The following is a 19,047-nucleotide window of genomic DNA, read 5'->3' on the forward strand; positions in this document are numbered from 1 at the left end:
GTGAAGTGTGTCAGTGAGTGTGGTGCAATGTGTTTGGGTGAAGTGTGTCAGTGAGTGTGGTGCAATGCGATTGGGTGAAGTGTGTCAGTGAGTGTGGTACAATGTGCTTGGGTGAAGTGTGTCAGTGAGTGTGGTGCAATGTGATTGGGTGAAGTGTGTCAGTGAGTGTGGTGCAATGTGATTGGGTGAAGTGTGTCAGTGAGTGTGGTGCAATGTGTTTGGGTGATGTGTGTCAGTGCGTGTGGTGCAATGTTTTTGGGTGAAGTGCGTCAGTGAGTGTGGTGCAATGTGATTGGGTGAAGTGTGTCAGTGAGTGTGGTGCAATGTATTTGGGTGAAGTGTGTCATTGAGTGTGGTGCAATGTGTTTGGGTGAAGTGTGTCAGTGAGTGTGGTGCAATGTGTTTGGGTGAAGTGTGTCAGTGAGTGTGGTGCAATGTGTTTGGGTGAAGTGTGTCAGTGAGTGTGGTGCAATGTGATTGGCTGAAGTGTGTCAGTGAGTGTGGTGCAATGTGTTTGGGTGAAGTGTGCCAGTGAGTGTGCTGCAATGTGTTTGGGTGACGTGTGTCAGTGAGTGTGGTGCAATGTGTTTGGGTGAAGTGTGTCATTGAGTGTGGTGCAATGTGTTTGTGTGAAGTGTGTCAGTGAGTGTGGTGCAATATGTTTGGGTGAAGTGTGTCAGTCAGTGTGGTGCAATGTGTTTGGTTGATGTGTGTCAGTGAGTGTGGTGCAATGTCTTTGGGTGAAGTTTGTCAGTGAGTGTGGTGCAATGTGTTTGGGTGAAGTCTGTCAGTGAGTGTGGTGCAGTGTGCTTGTGTGAAGTCTGGCAGTGAGTGTGGTGCAATGTGTTTGGGTGATGTGTGTCAGTGAGTGTGGTGCAATGTGTTTGGGTGATGTGTGTCAGTGAGTGTGGTGCAATGTTTTTGTGATGTGTGCGTCAGTGAGTATGGTGCAATGTGCTTGTGTGAAGTGTGTCAGTGAGTGTGGTGCAATGTGATTGGGTGAAGTGTGTCAGTGAGTGTGGTGCAATGTGTTTGGGTGAAGTGTGTCAGTGAGTGTGGTGCAATGTGTTTGGGTGATGTGTGTCAGTGAGTGTGGTGCAATGTTTTTGTGATGTGTGCGTCAGTGAGTATGGTGCAATGTGCTTGTGTGAAGTGTGTCAGTGGGTGTGGTGCAATGTGTTTGGGTGAAGTGTGTCAGTGCGTGCGGTGCAATGTTATTGGGTTAAGTGTGTCAGCGAGTGTGGTGCAATGTGTTTGGGTGAAGTGTGTCAGCGAGTGTGGTGCAATGTGTTTGGATGAAGTGTGTCAGTGACTGTGGTGCAGTGTGTTTGGGTGAAGAGTGTCAGTGAATGTCCTGCAATGTGTTTGGGTGAAGTGTGTCAGTGACTGAGGTGCAATGTGTTTGGGTGAAGTGTGTCAGTCAGTGTAGTGCAATGTGCTTGGGTAAAGCGTGTCAGTGAGTGCGGTGCAATGTGTTTGGGTGATGTGTGTCAGTGAGTGTGGTGCAATGTGCTTGGGTGAAGTGTGTCAGTGAGTGTGGTGCAATGTGTTTGGGTGAAGTGTGTCAGTGAGTGTGGTGCAATGTGTTTGGGTGAAGTGTGTCAGTGAGTGTGGTGCAATGTGTTTGGGTGAAGTGTGTCAGTGAGTGTGGTGCACTGTGTTTGGGTGATGTGTGTCAGAGAGTGTTGTGCAATTTGTTTGGGTGATGTGTGTCAGCGAGTGGGGTGCAATGTGTTTGGATGAAGTGTGTCAGTGAGTGTGGTGCAGTGTGTTTGGGTGAAGTGTGTCAGTGAGTGTGGTGCAATGTGTTTGGGTGAAGTGAGTCAGTGAGTGTGGTGCAATGTGTTTGGGTGAAGTGTGTCAGTGAGTGTGGTGCAATGTGTTTGGGTGAAGTGTGTCAGTGAGTGTGGTGCAGTGTGTTTGGTTGAAGTGTGTCAGTGAGTGCGGTGCAATGTGTTTGTGTGAAGTGTGTCAGTGAGTGTAGTGCAGTGTGTTTGGTTGAAGTGTGTCAGTGAGTGTGGTGCAATGTGTTTGTGTGAAGTGTGTCAGTGAGTGTGGTGCAATGTGTTTGTGTGAAGTGTGTCAGTGAGTGTGGTGCAGTGTGTTTGGTTGAAGTGTGTCAGTGAGTGTCGTGCAATGTGTTTGGGTGAAGTGTGTCAGTGAGTGTGGTGCAATGTGTTTGGGTGATGTGTGTCAGTGAGTGTGGTGCAATGTGCTTGGGTGAAGTGTGTCAGTGAGTGTGGTGCAATGTGTTTGGGTGAAGTGTGTCAGTGAGTGTGGTGCAATGTGTTTGGGTGAAGTGTGTCAGTGAGTGTGGTGCAATGTGTTTGGGTGAAGTGTGTCAGTGAGTGTGGTGCAATGTGTTTGGGTGAAGTGTGTCAGTGAGTGTGGTGCAATGTGTTTGGGTGAAGTGTGTCAGTGAGTGTGGTGCAATGTGGGTGAAGTGTGTCAGTGAGTGTGGTGCAATGTGTTTGGGTGAAGTGTGGTGCAATGTGTTTGGGTGAAGTGTGTCAGTGAGTGTGGTGCAATGTGTTTGGGTGAAGTGTGTCAGTGAGTGTGGTGCAGTGTGTTAGGGTGAAGTGTGTCAGTGAGTGTGGTTCAATGTGTTTGGGTGAAGTTTGTCAGTAAGTGAGGTGCAATGTGTTTGGGTGAAGTGTGTCAGTGAGTGTGGTGCAATGTGATTGGGTGAAGTGTGTCAGTGAGTGTGGTGCAATGTGTTTGGGTGAAGTGTGACAGTGAGTGTGGTGCAATGTTTTTGGGTGAAGTGTGTCAGTGAGTGTGGTGCAATATGTTTGGGTGAAATGTGTCAGTGAGTGTGGTGCAATGTGTTTGGGTGATGTGTGTCAGTGAGTGTGGTGCAATGTGTTTCAGTGAAGTGTGTCAGTGAGTGTGGTGCAATGTGTTTGGTTGAAGTGTGTCAGTGAGTGTCGTGCAATGTGTTTGGTTTAAGTGTGTCAGCGAGTGTGGTTCAATGTGTTTGGATGAAGTGTGTCAGTGAGTGTGGTGCAATGTGTTTGGGTGAAGTGTGTCAGTGAGTGTGGTGCAATGTGTTTGGGTGAAGTGTGTCAGTCAGTGTGGTGCAATGTGTTTGGGTGAAGTGTGTCAGTGAGTGTGGTGCAATGTCTTTGGGTGAAGTTTGTCAGTGAGTGTGGTGCAATGTGTTTGGGTGAAGTGTGTCAGTGAGTGTGGAGCAATGTGTTTGGGTGAGGTTTGTCAGTGAGTGTGGTGCAATGTGATTGGGTGAAGTGTGTCAGTGAGTGTGGTGCAATGTGATTGGGTGAAGTGTGTCAGTGAGTGTGGTGCAATGTGTTTGGGTGAAGTGTGTCAGTGAGTGTGGTGCAATGCGATTGGGTGAAGTGTGTCAGTGAGTGTGGTACAATGTGCTTGGGTGAAGTGTGTCAGTGAGTGTGGTGCAATGTGATTGGGTGAAGTGTGTCAGTGAGTGTGGTGCAATGTGATTGGGTGAAGTGTGTCAGTGAGTGTGGTGCAATGTGTTTGGGTGATGTGTGTCAGTGCGTGTGGTGCAATGTTTTTGGGTGAAGTGCGTCAGTGAGTGTGGTGCAATGTGATTGGGTGAAGTGTGTCAGTGAGTGTGGTGCAATGTATTTGGGTGAAGTGTGTCATTGAGTGTGGTGCAATGTGTTTGGGTGAAGTGTGTCAGTGAGTGTGGTGCAATGTGTTTGGGTGAAGTGTGTCAGTGAGTGTGGTGCAATGTGTTTGGGTGAAGTGTGTCAGTGAGTGTGGTGCAATGTGATTGGCTGAAGTGTGTCAGTGAGTGTGGTGCAATGTGTTTGGGTGAAGTGTGCCAGTGAGTGCGCTGCAATGTGGGTGACGTGTGTCAGTGAGTGTGGTGCAATGTGTCTGGGTGAAGTGTGTCATTGAGTGTGGTGCAATGTGTTTGTGTGAAGTGTGTCAGTGAGTGTGGTGCAATATGTTTGGGTGAAGTGTGTCAGTCAGTGTGGTGCAATGTGTTTGGTTGATGTGTGTCAGTGAGTGTGGTGCAATGTCTTTGGGTGAAGTTTGTCAGTGAGTGTGGTGCAATGTGTTTGGGTGAAGTGTGTCAGTGAGTGTAGTGCAATGTGTTTGGGTGAAGTCTGTCAGTGAGTGTGGTGCAGTGTGCTTGTGTGAAGTCTGGCAGTGAGTGTGGTGCAATGTGTTTGGGTGATGTGTGTCAGTGAGTGTGGTGCAATGTTTTTGTGATGTGTGCGTCAGTGAGTATGGTGCAATGTGCTTGTGTGAAGTGTGTCAGTGAGTGTGGTGCAATGTGATTGGGTGAAGTGTGTCAGTGAGTGTGGTGCAATGTGTTTGGGTGAAGTGTGTCAGTGAGTGTGGTGCAATGTGTTTGGGTGATGTGTGTCAGTGAGTGTGGTGCAATGTTTTTGTGATGTGTGCGTCAGTGAGTATGGTGCAATGTGCTTGTGTGAAGTGTGTCAGTGGGTGTGGTGCAATGTGTTTGGGTGAAGTGTGTCAGTGCGTGCGGTGCAATGTTATTGGGTGAAGTGTGTCAGTGACTGTGGTGCAATGTGATTGGGTGAAGTGTGTTAGTGAGTGTGGTACAATGTCTTTGGGTGAAGTGTGTCAGTGAGTGTGGTGCAATGTGATTGGCTGAAGTGTGTCAGTGAGTGTGGTGCAATGTGTTTGGGTGAAGTGTGCCAGTCAGTGTGCTGCAATGTGTTTGGGCGACGTGTGTCAGTGAGTGTGGTGCAATGTGTTTGGGTGAAGTGTGTCATTGAGTGTGGGGCAATGTGTTTGGTTGAAGTGTGTCAGTGAGTGTGGTGCAATGTGTTTGGGTGAACTGTGTCAGTGAGTGTGGTGCAATGTGTTTGGGTGAAGTGTGTCAGTGAGTGTGGTGCAATGTGTTTGGGTGAAGTGTCAGTGAATGTGGAGCAATGTGTTTGGCTGAAGTGTGTCAGTGAGTGTGGTGCAGTGTGTTTGGTTGAAGTGTGTCAGTGAGTGTCGTGCAATGTGTTTGGATGAAGTGTGTCAGTGAGTGTGGTGCAATGTGTTTGGGTGAAGTGTGTCAGTGAGTGTGGTGCAATGTGTTTGGGTGAAGTGTGTCAGTGAGTGTGGTGCAAATTATTTGGGTGAAGGGTGTCAGTGAGTGTGGTGCAATGTGTTTGTGTGAAGTGTGTCAGTGAGTGTGGAGCAATGTGTTTGGTTGAAGTGTGTCAGCGAGTGTGGTGCAATGTGTTTGGGTGATGTGTGTCAGTGAGTGTGGTACAATGTGTTAGGGTGAAGTGTGTCAGTGAGTGTGGAGCAATGTGTTTGGGTGAAGTTTGTCAGTGAGTGTGGATCAATGTGTTTGGGTGAAGTGTGTCAGTGAGTGTGGTGCAGTGTGTTTGGTTGAAGTGTGTCAGTGAGTGTAGTGCAATGTGTTTGGGTGAAGTGTGTCAGCGAGTGTGGTGCAATGTGTTTGGATGAAGTGTGTCAGTGACTGTGGTGCAGTGTGTTTGGGTGAAGTGTGTCAGTGAGTGTGGTGCAATGTGTTTGAGTGAAGTGTGTCAGTGAGTGTGGTGCAATGTGTTTGGGTGAAGTGTGTCAGTGAGTGTGGTGCAATGTTTTTGGGTGAAGTGTGTCAGTGAGTGTGGTGCAATGTGTTTGGGTGAAGTGTGTCAGTGAGTGTGGTGCAATGTGTTTCAGTGAAGTGTGTCAGTGAGTGTGGTGCAATGTGTTTGGTTGAAGTGTGTCAGTGAGTGTCGTGCAATGTGTTTGGGTTAAGTGTGTCAGCGAGTGTGGTGCAATGTGTTTGGGTGAAGTGTGTCAGCGAGTGTGGTGCAATGTGTTTGGATGAAGTGTGTCAGTGACTGTGGTGCAGTGTGTTTGGGTGAAGAGTGTCAGTGAATGTCCTGCAATGTGTTTGGGTGAACTGTGTCAGTGACTGAGGTGCAATGTGTTTGGGTGAAGTGTGTCAGTCAGTGTAGTGCAATGTGCTTGGGTAAAGCGTGTCAGTGAGTGCGGTGCAATGTGTTTGGGTGATGTGTGTCAGTGAGTGTGGTGCAATGTGCTTGGGTGAAGTGTGTCAGTGAGTGTGGTGCAATGTGTTTGGGTGAAGTGTGTCAGTGAGTGTGGTGCAATGTGTTTGGGTGAAGTGTGTCAGTGAGTGTGGTGCAATGTGTTTGGGTGAAGTGTGTCAGTGAGTGTGGTGCACTGTGTTTGGGTGATGTGTGTCAGAGAGTGTTGTGCAATTTGTTTGGGTGATGTGTGTCAGCGAGTGGGGTGCAATGTGTTTGGATGAAGTGTGTCAGTGAGTGTGGTGCAGTGTGTTTGGGTGAAGTGTGTCAGTGAGTGTGGTGCAATGTGTTTGGGTGAAGTGAGTCAGTGAGTGTGGTGCAATGTGTTTGGGTGAAGTGTGTCAGTGAGTGTGGTGCAATGTGTTTGGGTGAAGTGTGTCAGTGAGTGTGGTGCAGTGTGTTTGGTTGAAGTGTGTCAGTGAGTGCGGTGCAATGTGTTTGTGTGAAGTGTGTCAGTGAGTGTAGTGCAGTGTGTTTGGTTGAAGTGTGTCAGTGAGTGTGGTGCAATGTGTTTGTGTGAAGTGTGTCAGTGAGTGTGGTGCAATGTGTTTGTGTGAAGTGTGTCAGTGAGTGTGGTGCAGTGTGTTTGGTTGAAGTGTGTCAGTGAGTGTCGTGCAATGTGTTTGGGTGAAGTGTGTCAGTGAGTGTGGTGCAATGTGTTTGGGTGATGTGTGTCAGTGAGTGTGGTGCAATGTGCTTGGGTGAAGTGTGTCAGTGAGTGTGGTGCAATGTGTTTGGGTGAAGTGTCTCAGTGAGTGTGGTGCAATGTGTTTGGGTGAAGTGTGTCAGTGAGTGTGGTGCAATGTGTTTGGGTGAAGTGTGTCAGTGAGTGTGGTGCAATGTGTTTGGGTGAAGTGTGTCAGTGAGTGTGGTGCAATGTGGGTGAAGTGTGTCAGTGAGTGTGGTGCAATGTGTTTGGGTGAAGTGTGTCAGTGAGTGTGGTGCAATGTGTTTGGGTGATGTGTGTCAGTGAGTGTGGTGCAATGTGTTTCAGTGAAGTGTGTCAGTGAGTGTGGTGCAATGTGTTTGGTTGAAGTGTGTCAGTGAGTGTCGTGCAATGTGTTTGGGTTAAGTGTGTCAGCGAGTGTGGTGCAATGTGTTTGGGTGAAGTGTGTCAGCGAGTGTGGTGCAATGTGTTTGGATGAAGTGTGTCAGTGACTGTGGTGCAGTGTGTTTGGGTGAAGAGTGTCAGTGAATGTCCTGCAATGTGTTTGGGTGAAGTGTGTCAGTGACTGAGGTGCAATGTGTTTGGGTGAAGTGTGTCAGTCAGTGTAGTGCAATGTGCTTGGGTAAAGCGTGTCAGTGAGTGCGGTGCAATGTGTTTGGGTGATGTGTGTCAGTGAGTGTGGTGCAATGTGCTTGGGTGAAGTGTGTCAGTGAGTGTGGTGCAATGTGTTTGGGTGAAGTGTGTCAGTGAGTGTGGTGCAATGTGTTTGGGTGAAGTGTGTCAGTGAGTGTGGTGCAATGTGTTTGGGTGAAGTGTGTCAGTGAGTGTGGTGCACTGTGTTTGGGTGATGTGTGTCAGAGAGTGTTGTGCAATTTGTTTGGGTGATGTGTGTCAGCGAGTGGGGTGCAATGTGTTTGGATGAAGTGTGTCAGTGAGTGTGGTGCAGTGTGTTTGGGTGAAGTGTGTCAGTGAGTGTGGTGCAATGTGTTTGGGTGAAGTGAGTCAGTGAGTGTGGTGCAATGTGTTTGGGTGAAGTGTGTCAGTGAGTGTGGTGCAATGTGTTTGGGTGAAGTGTGTCAGTGAGTGTGGTGCAGTGTGTTTGGTTGAAGTGTGTCAGTGAGTGCGGTGCAATGTGTTTGTGTGAAGTGTGTCAGTGAGTGTAGTGCAGTGTGTTTGGTTGAAGTGTGTCAGTGAGTGTGGTGCAATGTGTTTGTGTGAAGTGTGTCAGTGAGTGTGGTGCAATGTGTTTGTGTGAAGTGTGTCAGTGAGTGTGGTGCAGTGTGTTTGGTTGAAGTGTGTCAGTGAGTGTCGTGCAATGTGTTTGGGTGAAGTGTGTCAGTGAGTGTGGTGCAATGTGTTTGGGTGATGTGTGTCAGTGAGTGTGGTGCAATGTGCTTGGGTGAAGCGTGTCAGTGAGTGTGGTGCAATGTGTTTGGGTGAAGTGTCTCAGTGAGTGTGGTGCAATGTGTTTGGGTGAAGTGTGTCAGTGAGTGTGGTGCAATGTGTTTGGGTGAAGTGTGTCAGTGAGTGTGGTGCAATGTGTTTGGGTGAAGTGTGTCAGTGAGTGTGGTGCAATGTGTTTGGGTGAAGTGTGTCAGTGAGTGTGGTGCAATGTGTTTGGGTGAAGTGTGTCAGTGAGTGTGGTGCAATGTGGGTGAAGTGTGTCAGTGAGTGTGGTGCAATGTGTTTGGGTGAAGTGTGGTGCAATGTGTTTGGGTGAAGTGTGTCAGTGAGTGTGGTGCAATGTGTTTGGGTGAAGTGTGTCAGTGAGTGTGGTGCAGTGTGTTTGGGTGAAGTGTGTCAGTGAGTGTGGTTCAATGTGTTTGGGTGAAGTTTGTCAGTAAGTGTGGTGCAATGTGTTTGGGTGAAGTGTGTCAGTGAGTGTGGTGCAATGTGATTGGGTGAAGTGTGTCAGTGAGTGTGGTGCAATGTGTTTGGGTGAAGTGTGACAGTGAGTGTGGTGCAATGTTTTTGGGTGAAGTGTGTCAGTGAGTGTGGTGCAATATGTTTGGGTGAAATGTGTCAGTGAGTGTGGTGCAATGTGTTTGGGTGATGTGTGTCAGTGAGTGTGGTGCAATGTGTTTCAGTGAAGTGTGTCAGTGAGTGTGGTGCAATGTGTTTGGTTGAAGTGTGTCAGTGAGTGTCGTGCAATGTGTTTGGTTTAAGTGTGTCAGCGAGTGTGGTTCAATGTGTTTGGATGAAGTGTGTCAGTGAGTGTGGTGCAATGTGTTTGGGTGAAGTGTGTCAGTGAGTGTGGTGCAATGTGTTTGGGTGAAGTGTGTCAGTCAGTGTGGTGCAATGTGTTTGGGTGAAGTGTGTCAGTGAGTGTGGTGCAATGTCTTTGGGTGAAGTTTGTCAGTGAGTGTGGTGCAATGTGTTTGGGTGAAGTGTGTCAGTGAGTGTGGAGCAATGTGTTTGGGTGAGGTTTGTCAGTGAGTGTGGTGCAATGTGATTGGGTGAAGTGTGTCAGTGAGTGTGGTGCAATGTGATTGGGTGAAGTGTGTCAGTGAGTGTGGTGCAATGTGTTTGGGTGAAGTGTGTCAGTGAGTGTGGTGCAATGCGATTGGGTGAAGTGTGTCAGTGAGTGTGGTACAATGTGCTTGGGTGAAGTGTGTCAGTGAGTGTGGTGCAATGTGATTGGGTGAAGTGTGTCAGTGAGTGTGGTGCAATGTGATTGGGTGAAGTGTGTCAGTGAGTGTGGTGCAATGTGTTTGGGTGATGTGTGTCAGTGCGTGTGGTGCAATGTTTTTGGGTGAAGTGCGTCAGTGAGTGTGGTGCAATGTGATTGGGTGAAGTGTGTCAGTGAGTGTGGTGCAATGTATTTGGGTGAAGTGTGTCATTGAGTGTGGTGCAATGTGTTTGGGTGAAGTGTGTCAGTGAGTGTGGTGCAATGTGTTTGGGTGAAGTGTGTCAGTGAGTGTGGTGCAATGTGTTTGGGTGAAGTGTGTCAGTGAGTGTGGTGCAATGTGATTGGCTGAAGTGTGTCAGTGAGTGTGGTGCAATGTGTTTGGGTGAAGTGTGCCAGTGAGTGTGCTGCAATGTGTTTGGGTGACGTGTGTCAGTGAGTGTGGTGCAATGTGTTTGGGTGAAGTGTGTCATTGAGTGTGGTGCAATGTGTTTGTGTGAAGTGTGTCAGTGAGTGTGGTGCAATATGTTTGGGTGAAGTGTGTCAGTCAGTGCGGTGCAATGTGTTTGGTTGATGTGCGTCAGTGAGTGTGGTGCAATGTCTTTGGGTGAAGTTTGTCAGTGAGTGTGGTGCAATGTGTTTGGGTGAAGTGTGTCAGTGAGTGTAGTGCAATGTGTTTGGGTGAAGTCTGTCAGTGAGTGTGGTGCAGTGTGCTTGTGTGAAGTCTGGCAGTGAGTGTGGTGCAATGTCTTTGGGTGAAGTGTGTCAGTGAGTGTGGTGCAATGTTTTTGTGATTTGTGCGTCAGTGAGTGTGGTGCAATGTGTTTGGGTGATGTGTGTCAGTGAGTGTGGTGCAATGTGTTTGGGTGAAGTGTGTCAGTGAGTGTGGTGCAATGTTTTTGGGTGAAGTGTGTCAGTGAGTGTGGTGCAATGTGATTCGGTGAAGTGTGTCAGTGAGTGTGGTGCAATGTGTTTGGGTGAAGTGTGTCATTGAGTGTGGTGCAATGTGTTTGGGTGAAGTGTGTCAGTGAGTGTGGTGCAATGTGCTTGGGTGAAGTGTGTCAGTGAGTGTGGTGCAATATGTTTGGGTGAAGTGTGTCAGTGAGTGTGGTGCAGTTTGTTTGGTTGAAGTGTGTCAGTGAGTGTCGTGCAATGTGTTTGTGTGAAGTGTGTCAGTGCGTGTGGAGCAATGTGTTTGGGTGAAGTGTGTCAGTGAGTGTGGTGCAATGTATTTGGGTGAAGTGTGTCAGTGAGTGTGGTGCAGTATGTTTGGTTGAAGTGTGTCAGTGAGTGTCGTGCAATGTGTTTGTGTGAAGTGTGTCAGTGCGTGTGGTGCAATGTGATTGGGTGAAGTGTGTCAGTGAGTGTGGTGCAATGTATTTGGGTGAAGTGTGTCATTGAGTGTGGTGCAATGTGTTTGGGTGAAGTGTGTCAGTGAGTGTGGTGCAATGTGTTTGGGTGAAGTGTGTCAGTGAGTGTGGTGCAATGTGTTTGGGTGAAGTGTGTCAGTGAGTGTGGTGCAATGTGATTGGCTGAAGTGTGTCAGTGAGAGTGGTGCAATGTGTTTGGGTGAAGTGTGCCAGTGAGTGTGCTGCAATGTGTTTGGGTGACGTGTGTCAGTGAGTGTGGTGCAATGTGTTTGTGTGAAGTGTGTTAGTGAGTGTGGTGCAATGTGTTTGGGTGAAGTGTGTCAGTGAGTGTGGTGCAGTGTGTTAGGGTGAAGTGTGTCAGTGAGTGTGGTTCAATGTGTTTGGGTGAAGTTTGTCAGTAAGTGTGGTGCAATGTGTTTGGGTGAAGTGTGTCAGTGAGTGTGGTGCAATGTGATTGGGTGAAGTGTGTCAGTGAGTGTGGTGCAATGTGTTTCAGTGAAGTGTGTCAGTGAGTGTGGTGCAATGTGTTTGGTTGAAGTGTGTCAGTGAGTGTGGTGCAATATGTTTGGGTGAAATGTGTCAGTGAGTGTGGTGCAATGTGTTTGGGTGATGTGTGTCAGTGAGTGTGGTGCAATGTGTTTCAGTGAAGTGTGTCAGTGAGTGTGGTGCAATGTGTTTGGTTGAAGTGTGTCAGTGAGTGTCGTGCAATGTGTTTGGTTTAAGTGTGTCAGCGAGTGTGGTTCAATGTGTTTGGATGAAGTGTGTCAGTGAGTGTGGTGCAATGTGTTTGGGTGAAGTGTGTCAGTGAGTGTGGTGCAATGTGTTTGGGTGAAGTGTGTCAGTCAGTGTGGTGCAATGTGTTTGGGTGAAGTGTGTCAGTGAGTGTGGTGCAATGTCTTTGGGTGAAGTTTGTCAGTGAGTGTGGTGCAATGTGTTTGGGTGAAGTGTGTCAGTGAGTGTGGAGCAATGTGTTTGGGTGAGGTTTGTCAGTGAGTGTGGTGCAATGTGATTGGGTGAAGTGTGTCAGTGAGTGTGGTGCAATGTGATTGGGTGAAGTGTGTCAGTGAGTGTGGTGCAATGTGTTTGGGTGAAGTGTGTCAGTGAGTGTGGTGCAATGCGATTGGGTGAAGTGTGTCAGTGAGTGTGGTGCAATGTGATTGGGTGAAGTGTGTCAGTGAGTGTGGTGCAATGTGATTGGGTGAAGTGTGTCAGTGAGTGTGGTGCAATGTGATTGGGTGAAGTGTGTCAGTGAGTGTGGTGCAATGTGTTTGGGTGATGTGTGTCAGTGCGTGTGGTGCAATGTTTTTGGGTGAAGTGCGTCAGTGAGTGTGGTGCAATGTGATTGGGTGAAGTGTGTCAGTGAGTGTGGTGCAATGTATTTGGGTGAAGTGTGTCATTGAGTGTGGTGCAATGTGTTTGGGTGAAGTGTGTCAGTGAGTGTGGTGCAATGTGTTTGGGTGAAGTGTGTCAGTGAGTGTGGTGCAATGTGTTTGGGTGAAGTGTGTCAGTGAGTGTGGTGCAATGTGATTGGCTGAAGTGTGTCAGTGAGTGTGGTGCAATGTGTTTGGGTGAAGTGTGCCAGTGAGTGTGCTGCAATGTGTTTGGGTGACGTGTGTCAGTGAGTGTGGTGCAATGTGTTTGGGTGAAGTGTGTCAGTGAGTGTGGTGCAATGTGATTGGCTGAAGTGTGTCAGTGAGTGTGGTGCAATGTGTTTGGGTGAAGTGTGCCAGTGAGTGTGCTGCAATGTGTTTGGGTGACGTGTGTCAGTGAGTGTGGTGCAATGTGTTTGGGTGAAGTGTGTCATTGAGTGTGGTGCAATGTGTTTGTGTGAAGTGTGTCAGTGAGTGTGGTGCAATGTGTTTGGGTGAAGTGTGTCAGTCAGTGTGGTGCAATGTGTTTGGTTGAAGTGTGTCAGTGAGTGTGGTGCAATGTCTTTGGGTGAAGTTTGTCAGTGAGTGTGGTGCAATGTGTTTGGGTGAAGTGTGTCAGTGAGTGTAGTGCAATGTGTTTGGGTGAAGTCTGTCAGTGAGTGTGGTGCAGTGTGCTTGTGTGAAGTCTGGCAGTGAGTGTGGTGCAATGTGTTTGGGTGATGTGTGTCAGTGAGTGTGGTGCAATGTTTTTGTGATTTGTGCGTCAGTGAGTGTGGTGCAATGTGTTTGGGTGATGTGTGTCAGTGAGTGTGGTGCAATGTTTTTGGGTGAAGTGTGTCATTGAGTGTGGTGCAATGTGTTTGTGTGAAGTGTGTCAGTGAGTGTGGTGCAATGTGTTTGGGTGAAGTGTGTCAGTCAATGTGGTGCAATGTGTTTGGTTGAAGTGTGTCAGTGAGTGTGGTGCAATGTCTTTGGGTGAAGTTTGTCAGTGAGTGTGGTGCAATGTCTTTGGGTGAAGTTTGTCAGTGAGTGTGGTGCAATGTGTTTGGGTGAAGTGTGTCAGTGAGTGTGGAGCAAAGTGTTTGGGTGAGGTTTGTCAGTGAGTGTGGTGCAATGTGATTGGGTGAAGTGTGTCAGTGAGTGTGGTGCAATGTGATTGGGTGAAGTGTGTCAGTGAGTGTGGTGCAATGTGTTTGGGTGAAGTGTGTCAGTGAGTGTGGTGCAATGTGTTTGGGTGATGTGTGTCAGTGAGTGTGGTGCAATGTTTTTGTGATGTGTGCGTCAGTGAGTATGGTGCAATGTGCTTGTGTGAAGTGTGTCAGTGGGTGTGGTGCAATGTGTTTGGGTGAAGTGTGTCAGTGCGTGCGGTGCAATGTTATTGGGTGAAGTGTGTCAGTGACTGTGGTGCAATGTGATTGGGTGAAGTGTGTTAGTGAGTGTGGTGCAATGTCTTTGGGTGAAGTGTGTCAGTGAGTGTGGTGCAATGTGATTGGCTGAAGTGTGTCAGTGAGTGTGGTGCAATGTGTTTGGGTGAAGTGTGCCAGTCAGTGTGCTGCAATGTGTTTGGGCGACGTGTGTCAGTGAGTGTGGTGCAATGTGTTTGGGTGAAGTGTGTCATTGAGTGTGGGGCAATGTGTTTGGTTGAAGTGTGTCAGTGAGTGTGGTGCAATGTGTTTGGGTGAACTGTGTCAGTGAGTGTGGTGCAATGTGTTTGGGTGAAGTGTGTCAGTGAGTGTGGTGCAATGTGTTTGGGTGAAGTGTGTCATTGAGTGTGGGGCAATGTGTTTGGTTGAAGTGTGTCAGTGAGTGTGGTGCAATGTGTTTGGGTGAACTGTGTCAGTGAGTGTGGTGCAATGTGTTTGGGTGAAGTGTCAGTGAGTGTGGAGCAATGTGTTTGGGTGAAGTGTGTCAGTGAGTGTGGTGCAGTGTGTTTGGTTGAAGTGTGTCAGTGAGTGTCGTGCAATGTGTTTGGATGAAGTGTGTCAGTGAGTGTGGTGCAATGTGTTTGGGTGAAGTGTGTCAGTGAGTGTGGTGCAATGTGTTTGGGTGAAGTGTGTCAGTGAGTGTGGTGCAAATTATTTGGGTGAAGGGTGTCAGTGAGTGTGGTGCAATGTGTTTGTGTGAAGTGTGTCAGTGAGTGTGGAGCAATGTGTTTGGTTGAAGTGTGTCAGCGAGTGTGGTGCAATGTGTTTGGGTGATGTGTGTCAGTGAGTGTGGTGCAATGTGTTTGGGTGATGTGTGTCAGCGAGTGTGGTGCAATGTGTTTGGTTGAAGTGTGTCAGTGAGTGTGGTACAATGTGTTTGGGTGAAGTGTGTCAGTGAGTGTGGAGCAATGTGTTTGGGTGAAGTTTGTCAGTGAGTGTGGATCAATGTGTTTGGGTGAAGTGAGTCAGTGAGTGTGGTGCAGTGTGTTTGGTTGAAGTGTGTCAGTGAGTGTAGTGCAATGTGTTTGGGTGAAGTGTGTCAGTGAGTGTGGTGCAATGTGATTGGGTGAAGTGTGTCAGTGAGTGTGGTGCAATGCGTTTGGGTGAAGTGTGTCAGTGAGTGTGGTGCAATGTGTTTGGGTGAAGTGTGTCAGTGAGTGTGGAGCAATGTGTTTGGGTGAAGTGTGTCAGTGAGTGTGGTGCAGTGTGTTTGTTTGGAGTGTGTCAGTGATTGTCCTGCAATGTGTTTGGGTGAAGTGTGTCAGTGAGTGTGGTGCAATGTGTTTGGATGAAGTGTGTCAGTGAGTGTGATGCAATGTGTTTGGGTGAAGTGTGTCAGTGAGTGTGGTGCAATGTTTTTGGGTGAAGTGTGTCAGTGAGTGTGGTGCAATGTGTTTGGGTGAAGTGTGTCAGTGAGTGTGGTGCAATGTGATTGGCTGAAGTGTGTCAGTGAGTGTGGTGCAATGTGTTTGGGTGAAGTGTGCCAGTGAGTGTGCTGCAATGTGTTTGGGTGAAGTGTGTCATTGAGTGTGGTGCAATGTGTTTTGGTGAAGTGTGTCAGTCAGTGTGGTGCAATGTGTTTGGGTGAAGTGTGTCAGTGAGTGTGGTGCAATGTCTTTGGGTGAAGTTTGTCAGTGAGTGTGGTGCAATGTGTTTGGGTGAAGTGTGTCAGTGAGTGTGGAGCAAAGTGTTTGGGTGAGGTTTGTCAGTGAGTGTGGTGCAATGTGTTTGGGTGAAGTGTGTCAGTGCGTGTGGTGCAATGTGATTGGGTGAAGTGTGTCAGTGAGTGTGGTGCAAAGTGTTTGGGTGAAGTTTGTCAGTGAGTGTGGTGCAATGTGGTTGGGTGAAGTGTGTCAGTGCGTGTGGTGCAATGTGATTGGGTGAAGTGTGTCAGTGAGTGTGGTGCAATGTGTTTGGGTGAAGTGTGTCAGTGAGTGTGGTGCAATGTGTTTGGGTGAAGTGTGTCAGTGAGTGTGGTGCAATGTGTTTGGGTGAAGTGTGTCAGTGAGTGTGGTGCAATGTGATTGGCTGAAGTGTGTCAGTGAGTGTGGTGCAATGTGTTTGGGTGAAGTGTGCCAGTGAGTGTGCTGCAATGTGTTTGGGTGACGTGTGTCAGTGAGTGTGGTGCAATGTGTTTGGGTGAAGTGTGTCATTGAGTGTGGTGCAATGTGTTTGGTTGAAGTGTGTCAGTGAGTGTGGTGCAATGTGTTTGTGTGAAGTGTGTCAGTGAGTGTGGTGCAATGGGTTTGGGTGAAGTGTGTCAGTCAGTGTGGTGCAATGTGTTTGGTTGAAGTGTGTCAGTGAGTGTGGTGCAATGTCTTTGGGTGACGTTTGTCAGTGAGTGTGGTGCAATGTGTTTGGGGGAAGTGTGTCAGTGAGTGTAGTGCAATGTGTTTGGGTGAAGTCTGTCAGTGAGTGTGGTGCAGTGTGCTTGTGTGAAGTCTGGCAGTGAGTGTGGTGCAATGTGTTTGGGTGATGTGTGTCAGTGAGTGTGGTGCAATGTGATTGGGTGAAGTGTGTCAGTGAGTGTGGTGCAATGTGTTTGGGTGAAGTGTGTCAGTGAGTGTGGTGCAATGCGATTGGGTGAAGTGTGTCAGTGAGTGTGGTACAATGTGCTTGGGTGAAGTGTGTCAGTGAGTGTGGTGCAATGTGATTGGGTGAAGTGTGTCAGTGAGTGTGGTGCAATGTGATTGGGTGAAGTGTGTCAGTGAGTGTGGTGCAATGTGTTTGGGTGATGTGTGTCAGTGCGTGTGGTGCAATGTTTTTGGGTGAAGTGCGTCAGTGAGTGTGGTGCAATGTGATTGGGTGAAGTGTGTCAGTGAGTGTGGTGCAATGTATTTGGGTGAAGTGTGTCATTGAGTGTGGTGCAATGTGTTTGGGTGAAGTGTGTCAGTGAGTGTGGTGCAATGTGTTTGGGTGAAGTGTGTCAGTGAGTGTGGTGCAATGTGTTTGGGTGAAGTGTGTCAGTGAGTGTGGTGCAATGTGATTGGCTGAAGTGTGTCAGTGAGTGTGGTGCAATGTGTTTGGGTGAAGTGTGCCAGTGAGTGTGCTGCAATGTGTTTGGGTGACGTGTGTCAGTGAGTGTGGTGCAATGTGTTTGGGTGAAGTGTGTCATTGAGTGTGGTGCAATGTGTTTGTGTGAAGTGTGTCAGTGAGTGTGGTGCAATATGTTTGGGTGAAGTGTGTCAGTCAGTGTGGTGCAATGTGTTTGGTTGATGTGTGTCAGTGAGTGTGGTGCAATGTCTTTGGGTGAAGTTTGTCAGTGAGTGTGGTGCAATGTGTTTGGGTGAAGTCTGTCAGTGAGTGTGGTGCAGTGTGCTTGTGTGAAGTCTGGCAGTGAGTGTGGTGCAATGTGTTTGGGTGATGTGTGTCAGTGAGTGTGGTGCAATGTGTTTGGGTGATGTGTGTCAGTGAGTGTGGTGCAATGTTTTTGTGATGTGTGCGTCAGTGAGTATGGTGCAATGTGCTTGTGTGAAGTGTGTCAGTGAGTGTGGTGCAATGTGATTGGGTGAAGTGTGTCAGTGAGTGTGGTGCAATGTGTTTGGGTGAAGTGTGTCAGTGAGTGTGGTGCAATGTGTTTGGGTGATGTGTGTCAGTGAGTGTGGTGCAATGTTTTTGTGATGTGTGCGTCAGTGAGTATGGTGCAATGTGCTTGTGTGAAGTGTGTCAGTGGGTGTGGTGCAATGTGTTTGGGTGAAGTGTGTCAGTGCGTGCGGTGCAATGTTATTGGGTTAAGTGTGTCAGCGAGTGTGGTGCAATGTGTTTGGGTGAAGTGTGTCAGCGAGTGTGGTGCAATGTGTTTGGATGAAGTGTGTCAGTGACTGTGGTGCAGTGTGTTTGGGTGAAGAGTGTCAGTGAATGTCCTGCAATGTGTTTGGGTGAAGTGTGTCAGTGACTGAGGTGCAATGTGTTTGGGTGAAGTGTGTCAGTCAGTGTAGTGCAATGTGCTTGGGTAAAGCGTGTCAGTGAGTGCGGTGCAATGTGTTTGGGTGATGTGTGTCAGTGAGTGTGGTGCAATGTGCTTGGGTGAAGTGTGTCAGTGAGTGTGGTGCAATGTGTTTGGGTGAAGTGTGTCAGTGAGTGTGGTGCAATGTGTTTGGGTGAAGTGTGTCAGTGAGTGTGGTGCAATGTGTTTGGGTGAAGTGTGTCAGTGAGTGTGGTGCACTGTGTTTGGGTGATGTGTGTCAGAGAGTGTTGTGCAATTTGTTTGGGTGATGTGTGTCAGCGAGTGGGGTGCAATGTGTTTGGATGAAGTGTGTCAGTGAGTGTGGTGCAGTGTGTTTGGGTGAAGTGTGTCAGTGAGTGTGGTGCAATGTGTTTGGGTGAAGTGAGTCAGTGAGTGTGGTGCAATGTGTTTGGGTGAAGTGTGTCAGTGAGTGTGGTGCAATGTGTTTGGGTGAAGTGTGTCAGTGAGTGTGGTGCAGTGTGTTTGGTTGAAGTGTGTCAGTGAGTGCGGTGCAATGTGTTTGTGTGAAGTGTGTCAGTGAGTGTAGTGCAGTGTGTTTGGTTGAAGTGTGTCAGTGAGTGTGGTGCAATGTGTTTGTGTGAAGTGTGTCAGTGAGTGTGGTGCAATGTGTTTGTGTGAAGTGTGTCAGTGAGTGTGGTGCAGTGTGTTTGGTTGAAGTGTGTCAGTGAGTGTCGTGCAATGTGTTTGGGTGAAGTGTGTCAGTGAGTGTGGTGCAATGTGTTTGGGTGATGTGTGTCAGTGAGTGTGGTGCAATGTGCTTGGGTGAAGTGTGTCAGTGAGTGTGGTGCAATGTGTTTGGGTGAAGTGTGTCAGTGAGTGTGGTGCAATGTGTTTGGGTGAAGTGTGTCAGTGAGTGTGGTGCAATGTGTTTGGGTGAAGTGTGTCAGTGAGTGTGGTGCAATGTGTTTGGGTGAAGTGTGTCAGTGAGTGTGGTGCAATGTGTTTGGGTGAAGTGTGTCAGTGAGTGTGGTGCAATGTGGGTGAAGTGTGTCAGTGAGTGTGGTGCAATGTGTTTGGGTGAAGTGTGGTGCAATGTGTTTGGGTGAAGTGTGTCAGTGAGTGTGGTGCAATGTGTTTGGGTGAAGTGTGTCAGTGAGTGTGGTGCAGTGTGTTAGGGTGAAGTGTGTCAGTGAGTGTGGTTCAATGTGTTTGGGTGAAGTTTGTCAGTAAGTGTGGTGCAATGTGTTTGGGTGAAGTGTGTCAGTGAGTGTGGTGCAATGTGATTGGGTGAAGTGTGTCAGTGAGTGTGGTGCAATGTGTTTGGGTGAAGTGTGACAGTGAGTGTGGTGCAATGTTTTTGGGTGAAGTGTGTCAGTGAGTGTGGTGCAATATGTTTGGGTGAAATGTGTCAGTGAGTGTGGTGCAATGTGTTTGGGTGATGTGTGTCAGTGAGTGTGGTGCAATGTGTTTCAGTGAAGTGTGTCAGTGAGTGTGGTGTAATGTGTTTGGTTGAAGTGTGTCAGTGAGTGTCGTGCAATGTGTTTGGTTTAAGTGTGTCAGCGAGTGTGGTTCAATGTGTTTGGATGAAGTGTGTCAGTGAGTGTGGTGCAATGTGTTTGGGTGAAGTGTGTCAGTGAGTGTGGTGCAATGTGTTTGGGTGAAGTGTGTCAGT

This window comes from Somniosus microcephalus, chromosome 6 (genome assembly GCF_052327205.1).
Source record: "Somniosus microcephalus isolate GS21.2 chromosome 6, FLI_Smic_1.0, whole genome shotgun sequence".
Taxonomy (NCBI): domain Eukaryota; kingdom Metazoa; phylum Chordata; class Chondrichthyes; order Squaliformes; family Somniosidae; genus Somniosus; species Somniosus microcephalus.